This window comes from Pseudorasbora parva, chromosome 19, assembly GCF_024679245.1.
Source record: "Pseudorasbora parva isolate DD20220531a chromosome 19, ASM2467924v1, whole genome shotgun sequence".
In the NCBI taxonomy this organism is placed as follows: domain Eukaryota; kingdom Metazoa; phylum Chordata; class Actinopteri; order Cypriniformes; family Gobionidae; genus Pseudorasbora; species Pseudorasbora parva.
In genome coordinates this window covers 40,772,593-40,783,818 of record NC_090190.1, presented here as the reverse complement: position 1 = coordinate 40,783,818, position 11,226 = coordinate 40,772,593, and positions in this window count along the sequence as shown.

The window sequence follows — 11,226 nt, the reverse complement described above, 5'->3', positions numbered from 1 at the left end:
TCTTTTTATACGTGTCCACTCATGTTGGGGAGTAAAGAGTGAGCCAATCAGTAGTAGGGGGCGTGTCCACTCATGTTGGGGAGTAAAGAGTGAGCCAATCAGTAGTAGGGGGCGTGTGCACTCATGTTGGAGAGTAAAGAGTCAGCCATTCAGTACTAGGGGGCGTGTCCACTCATGTTGGAGAGTAAAGAGTGAGCCAATCAGTAGTAGGGGGCGTGTCCACTCATGTTGGGGAGTAAAGAGTGAGCCATTCAGTAGTAGGGGGCGTGTCCACTCATGTTGGGGAGTAAAGAGTGAGCCAATCAGTAGTAGGGGGCGTGTCCACTCATGTTGGGGAGTAAAGAGTGAGCCAATCAGTAGTAGGGGGCGTGTCTACTCATGTTGGGGAGTAAAGAGTGAGCCAATCAGTAGTAGGGGGCGTGTCCACTCATGTTGGGGAGTAAAGAGTGAGCCAATCAGTAGTAGGGGGCGTGTCCACTCATGTTGGGAAGTAAAGAGTGAGCCAATCAGTAGTAGGGGGCGTGTCCACTCATGTTGGGGAGTAAAGAGTGAGCCAATCAGTAGTAGGGGGCGTGTCCGCTCATGTTGGAGAGTAAAGAGTGAGCCAATCAGTAGTAGAGGGCGTGTCCGCTCATGTTGGGGAGTAAAGAGTGAGCCAATCAGTAGTAGGGGGCGTGTCTGCTCATGTTGGGGAGTAAAGAGTGAGCCAATCAGTAGTAGGGGGCGTGTCCACTCATGTTTGGGAGTAAAGACTGAGCTAATCAGTAGTAGGGGGCGTGTCCACTCATGTTGGAGAGTAAAGAGTGAGCCAATCAGTAGTAGGGGGCCTGTCCACTCATGTTGGGGAGTAAAGAGTGAGCCAATCAGTAGTAGGGGGCGTGTCCACTCATGTTGGGGAGTAAAGAGTGAGCCAATCAGTAGTAGGGGGCGTGTCCACTCATGTTGGGGAGTAAAGAGTGAGCCAATCAGTAGTAGGGGGCGTGTAGTAACGTTGGTTTTGAGTGTCATTTTTTGTCTGGAGCTGCTGCCGACTAACAGCCACCTCTTGTATACTCTTGTGTAAGGTATGATAATTTTTTGTTCTTCCTTGTCGTTTGTCATCTTCGCTTTATTTTTCGTGAAGCATTATGTTTTGCTTCAGCTTTGATAAAGAGACATCCACTCTTGCATTGTGTGTTCTTGCATTTTGGGGGCGGAGCAATGAAGAGAGGGGCGTATTTGTTTGGGTTGATCTCAAATATCAACAGTGTTTCTCAGAAATCGCTTACTGCACCTTTAAAGGCACCTGGCTCTAGATCAATCTTTATAAAGTCTATAATAAAAAGTTATTAGGCTATAGTTGAAGCTATGTCACTTGCTCAACTAATGACAACAATAACCTTCTTCTTTTTTTTTGCTACTTAGGAAAATAAACATTAGCTGAGTACCAGGAAGAGAAAGCTCTGAGCCCTAAATATTCCTCTGACATAAACTTATCGCTCTTCAAGAATATGTCAGCAGACAGATACGCAGGGTATGAAGGGAAGTGACGTGGCCCGAGCGTTTTAATGTGAGTTTAATGTGGTCACATGATGAACTCTCATCCCCTACACGGAGCTGTTTATTCTGCTCACTCTTGATTTAATGAAGGTGTTGGCTCGTGTGTTTATGTGTGTAGACCACACCGAGACCAGAAACCCCTTTTAGAGATAAACATCTTTACCGTTGAAGATTAACGACCTTTTTATGATCTGTTTAAAGCAGGCCTACTGTCGAAACAAATGGGTCACATGTCCGTCAGTACAGAAATGGTTTATTGTCCTATTTTTTTTAACAGGAGAATATATACAACACATATATTGTAGCCTACTGTAAAAACTACAAAACTCCCATACACACGTGGACATAAATGTGTGTGTGAGAGAGTCTCCAGGTCTTGTTTGACTGTAACACACTGAAATGTACCACAAGAGGGCAACATATCCTTCAAAACGATAGGAGAAAGTGAATAAAGGCAAACGCGGTAGCTCTGTTATAGTTATATGTGGGATGTCACTAATATCATTTGTACATATCACTAATAAACATACGAGTCACCTTTTGTATAACAGTTGTAACGTGTTGTTTTTGTTGTTGTTTTTTTAAGTTAAAACACGTAATATATCAGTTTCCACAGTGTTTGTATGATCTTCACGATTATGACATGCTACGAGATGAGAAGTCAAAATTATGACAAAGAAATATTTATGACATAAAAAGTCGAACTTATGACTACGTCATAATTGAGATGAAATGTCAAAATTATGACAAAGTCAAATGGGACATAAAAAGCTACATTTCTGCCACAACAGAAAAAAATCGTAGAAATTATGATTTTCCAAAGTCAAAATTACGATTTTAAAACGCATAATTATTAGATAATACCTTGAAATTATAATTTAAATTGGAATTATGACTTTATAAATCGAAATTATGGCATAACTAAATTGAAATCATGACTTGTTGCTCATTGATCTGACGCTTCCATATATTTGAGATTAAAAATTAAATTAAAAATTAAATTACGACATGAAATATTGAAATGATGGCATAAAAATTCAACATTGACATACTAAGTCATATTTGAAATGAAAAGTCAAAATGATGACTTAAAAGGTCAATTAGGAAATTATTGAATAAAAAGTCAACATTGATATACCAAGTCCAATTTAAGATGAATTGTGGCTTAGTATGTCCTAATTTCGACATTTATCTAATTTCTACTTTTTATCAGAGGTGGTAAAAGTACTCAAAAGTTATACTCGAGTGAAAGTATATATACCTAAATAAAAAAATACTCCAGTAAAAGTAGAAAGTCCTCCATTCAAACATCACTTGAGTAAAAGTACAAAAGTATCAGATTTAAAACGTACTCAAGTACCGAAAGTAAAAAGTAAATATTCAAATTAACTGTAAATATCAATAAGCAGATAAAATCTTTTGGGACTGATATGCAATGCTTTAATTGAACAAATGATAAGATTAGATACTGCAATTAAGAATTTGTTAGATTTGCAATTAATAGGAGACAATGAAGCACCTTAACGCAGTATAGGGGTTAAACTTAAAATAGACATGTTCCATAACATTAGCTCCATAAAACAGATGAGGAGCAAGATACTATTAACTAATTCAACATTCATTCAAAAGCCATAACCACAATGACGTATTACGTAACAATTCGTTAATAGTCATGTGCCTCAACAAGTAAAGTCATAATATATTTTTGCCAATTGTTATGATTAATGATTAATTAAACAGACAACTGAGGGTCGGAATGCATGCTTTGAATACATGAATTTACATTATTAGTTCATGTAATTTGTTATTAGGGAATTAATGATGTCATATTTAATTAATAGCAATTCATATATTACTTAATCTATTAATCATATATAATGTTCATTAGTTGCTGATGCAGTAATCATTAATAAATGGTTTAGTTCTTCATTAGTAATACATTAACTCATGACTATCTGTGCATTAGTTAGGCATGAATTATAATAGTGCACCTGTATTGTAAAGTGTTAGCGATGGTTTCATAGTAAATTGTGTGCCGCAAAATAAAAAAGTTGGGGAAACACTGAGCTAACGTTAGTGTGGCAAACCTGACTTGTCAGCTTTTCCAAGTCTATACCCGACTGGATCATCCATGAATGACCAGACCGGTTTGGAAATCAAGTGTAATAAATACTTAATACTTGGAGTGGGCATGGGGAAATGTATTGGAGTAAAAAGTAAACTTTGCCTTTAATATTGTAGTGGAGTAAGAGTAAAAGTAGATGTAAATAAAATATACTCAAGTAAAGTACAGATCCCCGAAAAAAATACTTAAGTAAAGTATCAAAGTATTTTTACTTGATTACTTACCACCCCTGCTTTTTATCTCATTATTTAATCGACTTTTTATGCCATAATTTCAACTTTTGGACAACTTTTTCCTGTCATAATTATGATTTAATATTTCATAATTAAGATTTACCAAATCTTGCATGTTTTTTTTTCAGCTCTTCCTGGGTTTGTTCCTCATCTCAGCACACCACAGGAGCACACACATCAGCTCTGAGCTCAATGCTGACACACACATCAACATGTTTGAGCTGAAGAGACTTCTGCTGTATTTCATGTCAAATCCAGCTCACTGTTTAGCTATCACCAGACCAAGCTCAATTTAAGATTAAACATTGGTCTGGGAGTCTGCTCTGTATTTTCTTCTGCACCAGAGGCGTGATCAACGGGCATAATTCAAATGACTCTGTACGCAATTGGATAGTCCTTCAACCAATCAGACCACAAGAGGCGTGATCAACGGGACAGATCGCTTCTCCGTCTGTCACCAGGTTCAGGATAAGCCAGTCAAAACACCAATGTAGATTGGTTTCCCACAAAAATGTGACTGAAGCAGTATAAATGAATGTACAGGTTTCCAGACTGAGCTGCAGGGCGAAATCAAATCGCAGACAAATCAGGCTGGGTTTACCTTGTCAGGCTCACTGTGGGACTGTGAATCCAAACTAATGATGACCTCAGCTTAGATCATGATGAAGTCATACGCAGGATAAAACCTTTGAGCTTTAGTATTCAAACATGCTTAACTTAAATGTGTTGGTTACACTTAACAATAAAGTTTGTTGAAGGGATTGTTCACTCAAAAATGAGAATGTGACGTTTATCTGCTCACCCCCAGGGCATCAGAGATGTAGGTGTGTTTGTTTCTTCAGAAGAACACAAATGAAGATTTTTAACTCAGCCGTTGCCGTATAATGCGTGTCAATGGGGTGTATTTCTATGAGAGTAAAACACACAGACATACGAATCCATATTAAACCTTGCGGCTCGTGACGACACATTGATGTCTTAAGACACGAAACGATCGCTTTCTGCGAGACACACAACAGTATTTGTGGTATTATTTACCTCATATCAGATGAATCTCATCTAGTGTTCCCAACACCATTACTTCCGCCGGAGAAGGTCAAAATGATGGCGTGATCATAGATATTGTACATTCCTCATTCGACCGATCGGCACAGGCACTAATGAGAATTATATATGATCACGGCAGATTTTGAACACACACACCTTTGAAGAAACAAACACACCTTCATCTCTGATGCCCTGGGGGTGAGCAGATAAACATCACATTCTCATTTTTGGGTGAACTATCTCTTTAACACTACATTAGTTAACATGAACTAACAATGAACACACTTGACTGTTTCAACATTTACTAATGCATTTTTAAAATCAAGAGTTAATCTGTATAGACCTGAGATAACTAACGAACAACTTATTTTTAACTATGTTTACAAAGAGGAATAAATACTGTAGTGTATTGTGGGTTAATGATGAACTAATGGGATGTTATTTTAAAGTGTTCCCGTATTAGTGTCGCCTATAAACTGTCTCTGAATCTCTGGTGTATTCTAGGTCTGGTTAAACTGGTTTCACGCTCAGGTGACCTCTCACACAAATCTTTTCATTCAATGATCATATTTGCCTTCTCACACCCTCCATTCATTCAGCATTCAAGTGAATTCATGAGCTGTTTTTCTGTTATTTAAATATTAAATTATCTTCTTTTCTTTTTTTTAAATAACAGAATGAGTGGTCATTTTAATATGAAATGATCATTTGTTAAAACATAATAAAAGAAAGGGTGTTTTTCTGTCATTTTAATATGAAATGATCATTAACATAATAAAAGAAAGAGTGTTTTTCTGTTTCGAATCCTCAGATCTACAGGCCCGACTGATGTGGCTTTTATATTTGGTGGGGTTTTTTTTGTTTGTTTTGTTGATTTGGTAAACTTTATGCACATGTTGAATGCTTCATAAATCATATTCTTTGTTTACAGCAATTATTCAGATGTTCATATGTTCTATAATATCTCGTTTGCCAGAAAAGAAAAGCTTGGTGCGGATACACCCTCTCTTTCATCAGTCACAGTTAATAAAATGCACAGCAGTGTTCAACACTGAGAGCGGCCGAATAAAGTGTGCACACACTCATTTATTCCAGATGTTCTTCAGATCGATTGCTCCTGTAATTCTCATGAAACAGAAGTTGAGTTCATCAGATGTAGGGCGGGGCTTGATTTTGTCTGAGGGGAATTGATTGGATGATTGGATGGTGGTGGATTGCTATTGGTGGATCTCATGTGAGTGACAGTTTGCCCCGCCCTCATCATTAGAGAAGAGAAGCTGCAAGATGGAGGGGTAGCTACTCAGATTCAAGATTATGAGACACAAAAATAATGTGCAGAGATAAATCACTTATAATAAACTTCCATGTTTCATTAAAAAAAATGAAGACTTTTTTTTTTAGATTGAGGTTTGATGTAACAATCAGATGTTCGGCGAACTCCCGCAGAGGACGGGATATTTGGAGACGGAGGTAAAGAGTCCTCGGTGACATTCACACAGCATCTCGAGGATAACCAGAGGAGTAAGACATTCTGACACATCTCAAATAAACCTGCTGTCCTCTCTGAGGCTCTGATCCAGGATCAGCCTCACCCACTCAAATCCATTGTGATGGAAACTGGCCAAACTGGTCACGCCGGACACTGAGCCCATAAACCAGAACAACAGTCTCCGATGAGACAGTCTATGCAATGCCTTCTTCTGCTGGTGTGTTTCTCTCTCAGATCAACTGCTGTCATGGCAGTGCAACTCATCGGATTGAGCGACATTAAACTCTAGCGCCCCCTTGAGGTCTGGAGTTTGGTACTGCCACATGTTATCAGGTCCCCGAGAAATCAGAATGAAAGTTTTTTTAGCTTTTAGGACGAATAACAGAAAGATAGTGCACTATATAGGGGATAGGGAACGATCAGACAGTGCACTATATAGGGGATAGGGAACGATCAGACAGTGCACTATATAGGGGATAGGGAACGATCAGACAGTGCACTATATAGGGGATAGGGAACGATCAGACAGTGCACTATATAGGGGATAGGGAATGATCAGACAGTGCACTATACAGGGGATAGGGAACGATCAGACAGTGCACTATATAGGGGATAGGGAACGATCAGACAGTGCACTATATAGGGGATAGGGAACGATCAGACTGTGCACTATATAGGGGATGGGGAACGATCAGACAGTGCTCTATATAGGGGATAGGGAACGATCAGACAGTGCACTATATAGGGGATAGGGAACGATCAGACAGTGCACTATATAGGGGATAGGGAACGATCAGATAGTGCACTATATAGGGGATAGGGAACGATCAGACAGTGCTCTATATAGGGGATAGGGAACGATCAGACAGTGCTCTATATAGGGGATAGGGAACGATCAGACAGTGCACTATATAGGGGATAGAGAACGATCAGACAGTGCACTATATAGGGGATAGGGAACGATCAGACAGTGCACTATATAGGGGATAGGGAACGATCAGACAGTGCACTATATAGGGGATAGGGAACGATCAGACAGTGCACTATATAGGGGATAGGGAACGATCAGACTGCACTATATAGGGGATAGGGAACGATCAGACTGCACTATATAGGGGATAGGGAACGATCAGACAGTGCACTATATAGGGGATAGGGAACGATCAGACAGTGCTCTATATAGGGGATAGGGAACGATCAGACAGTGCTCTATATAGGGGATAGGGAACGATCAGACAGTGCTCTATATAGGGGATAGGGAACGATCAGACAGTGCTCTATATAGGGGATAGGGAACGATCAGACAGTGCACTATATAGGGGATAGGGAACGATCAGACAGTGCACTATATAGGGGATAGGGAACGATCAGACAGTGCACTATATAGGGGATAGGGAGAATATACTATTGTGTTATTTAAGCGTTACATTAACGTTTAAGCATTTAAAAATCTCTTTCAAACCTGTTTGTTTATATATTATCTCTGAAGGTTTTTTTTTTACTATTATTTTGATTATTTGCGGTTTGCTCTCCTGAGCTCATACTGAGCCTTTATAATAAGGCTACAATAATGCCACAGATTTACTCTCGGGACAAAACGCTTTCTTCTTGCTTTGTTTTGGAAACAAATAGCTCTTAACTCGTTTAAACCAGAGCAAGTGAACAGAATAAACAAGTGTTTCGTCTTAACACAGTTTCAAGAGAACAATACACACATAATTACAGAGTCAAGTCAATCAGAGCAAAGTTTCTGGAGTTCTATGCAAATAAACAATTCTTTCATTGTGTCCAAAGTGCAGAGGAGTTCTATTCATCTTCCAATACCACTTCAGTTCGCTGGACAATAGCTTTTACTGTGAGAAAAAACTACACTTTAATCTTTATTCACAGAAATCTTTCTTTTGCAGCTGCTCTCAAACCATTCACATGCATTTAAATATGGCAGACGTCAACAGAAGACAGAAAGTTATACAAGTTTAGAAGGACATTTTGCATGAAATATTACTTATTATGCATCTCATTTATGAATTATATAAAGTGGTGTACTTTTGTCGGCCAGAACATGGAAACGAGGTTGCGCTCATGCAAACTATTTTAACTCAAACTTTCAGGGAAAATGTGATTGATAAGGCTAAATATGATAATATATTCAAACAATATGATAACTTACACAAGTCTGTAATAGATATGTTAAAATATGACACAGGAAGCACATTCAAGTTACAAATGTTTGCGCCTGCTATTTTGTTAAAGTCAGCATGAAACAGAAGTTGCGCTAGACTTGTCCTCCCTACTGTGACGTGTCTGAAATCGCCCGCTATCCCCTTAAATAGGGAACTATTTAAAAGCGCAGCTACTGTAGGGGTGTCTGAAACCATAGTGGATGTTATCGAGTGCACACATTCAATCCCACAATGCACCGCAATAACAAGTGTACAACTGATGTATACTTAACGGCTAACCCATAATGCACCGTGAGAGTCGTGCTCCAGATGAATTCCCGTGCCTGAACAGAAGATGGCCCCGCAGATTAATCATCCATCCATTTTCCAAACCATTGGTCCAATGTGGCTACAGCATAATATTATACAGGTATAAATTACTTTTTTATTGATATAGTTTAGTTTAATAAGGTTTAAGTTTCCATGACAGAATTCAAGATAAATTTGTCATTACTACTGGAGCTGCCAGTTTCAAATGATTATTAAACAGCAAGCAGAAACTATGCCAAAGTTTCCAAACTATGCCAAAAATTCACTCACTTGTTTTCATTCACTCCTTCAAGTGGACTAATGGAATAATGTAGGGAATAGTGAATGAGGATATAGGAGGCGATTTCTAAACACAGCAACAGATGGTATGCGTGTGACGTCACCATCGGCCTGAGTCACTTTGGTTACGCCCACTGAGTGGCAAACAGCCTGAGTGGCAGCATTGGTTTTCAGCGTGAAGGCTGCAAAAAAAGAAGAAAAAACACACACACACACACACACACACAATACATCTAAACCAGGAAAGAGCTTTGAGATGGACTGTACAATGTAAAGCGCTTTGAGTGCCTTGAAAAGCGCTATATAAATCGAACACATTATTACAAACAGACTCCAGACGAAATGTGAATTTGCAGTTATCATTTTGTCTCAATATGCTGAAATCTGGGGGTAAAATCATACCCTATATACCGTGTTGACCACTCAGCAATTAAATATTTACCATCATATATTCTTCATAATTGGATGTTTTCAAATAAACACAAACAAAAACTACACAATTTGTAGGGCTGGGCGATATGATATATATATAAAACATTTATATAAGTGATCACCTGGAATTAGACACACATATATTGTATTTATATAAAGTGCTCAGAGGCGAATTTGCTTTATGTATTTCCCAGGCATTGAAATCAGGCTCATATAAAGGTCAGGAAACATGATTCCTGGCTGCATGTCAATATCCATGGGCCTTTGGTGGATCAACAGTTTAAGGGCACACTATGTAGTTTTTTGCTGCTAGAGGTCACCTATTCAACAAAAAAAGGCGTAGCTTGATGATGTTGAGATTGAGTGCGGATTCATGGGAGTTATCGTCTTCACCTCAGGGCGGTGGGAAAGAATCGGGATGGGACTGGGACAGAAATCATGTTCACGGATGAGATATGAAACAGAGCGAGTGTGTGGAGCTGAACGAGGCGCTGGAGCGATTGTTAATGAGAGACGAGCGCAACACACAGCAGCGGGACTTTTATTCTGCCACAGATTCCGCTTCTGAAAAAGAAAATGCTGTGTTACTGTTACCAAAAATAAAGCTGCATCTGATTATGATATGCTAGCCACTTGACAAAACTCTGTGTTTTTCTCTAAAGCATGGTGAAAACATGCAGCCGTGGAAAAATAAGAAAACGAGATTCAAACAACAAGACTAAATGTTGAGCTTGAGCTATATTACAATAATTATTTTTACTGTCTATAAATGTCTTCAAAACTATTGCTCCCTTGTCTAATAAAACCATGGTGTTTCCATGGTTTCTACAAAATAAAACCGGAAATCGAGGGTAACAGGTTTGATGTCATTGAGGCGACCCACGGACACGGTCCATTGTCCTGGTTAAAATGTCTTGTTTCTCTGGATTTACACATTCTTGGAAATATCTGGAATAATGTAAGTACACAAGTCATCACAATATATAACATTGTTCTTGTGGTTTTAATAATTAAAAAAACTTGCATATTGTGCTATAATCCTTCGTTTTAGCCTACTCACGTTTTCGCAGTTATACACGACTTTTGCCACTCAGTCAGAAACGGCGAACAAGAACAAACGTAGGGCGGGGCTTTATTGGATTGTGGTTTGCTATTGGTGGATCTCATGTGAGTGACAGGTAACCTCGCCTTCATCATCAGATAAGAGATGTCACTGTAAGTTATTCTGATTTAAGAGAAACATGAATTGAAAAAATAATGATTTGTATGGATGAATCATTTATAATACATAACGCAGTATAGCAATACGCTGTTAAAAATTAGGTGACTAGGAGATTTAGCGAGTGCCGTGGCCCACGGAAACAAATGTGCCGTGATTGGTCAAGCCCCCCGGCCTCCTCGAGCCCCTTTAATGGTTCCGCCGGTTGTGAAAGTGAAGGAAGAGAAACGGAGACTGCAGATAATCACACACTTCACACGGACGAACAATAGCGGTCTGGAGCTCGGCCAGGACGCGAGCCCCCGCTCTCCCAGCGCCGCAGATCGACTGCTCTCCGCCTCTCAGAGTGTATCAACACAATGGCTTCCGGT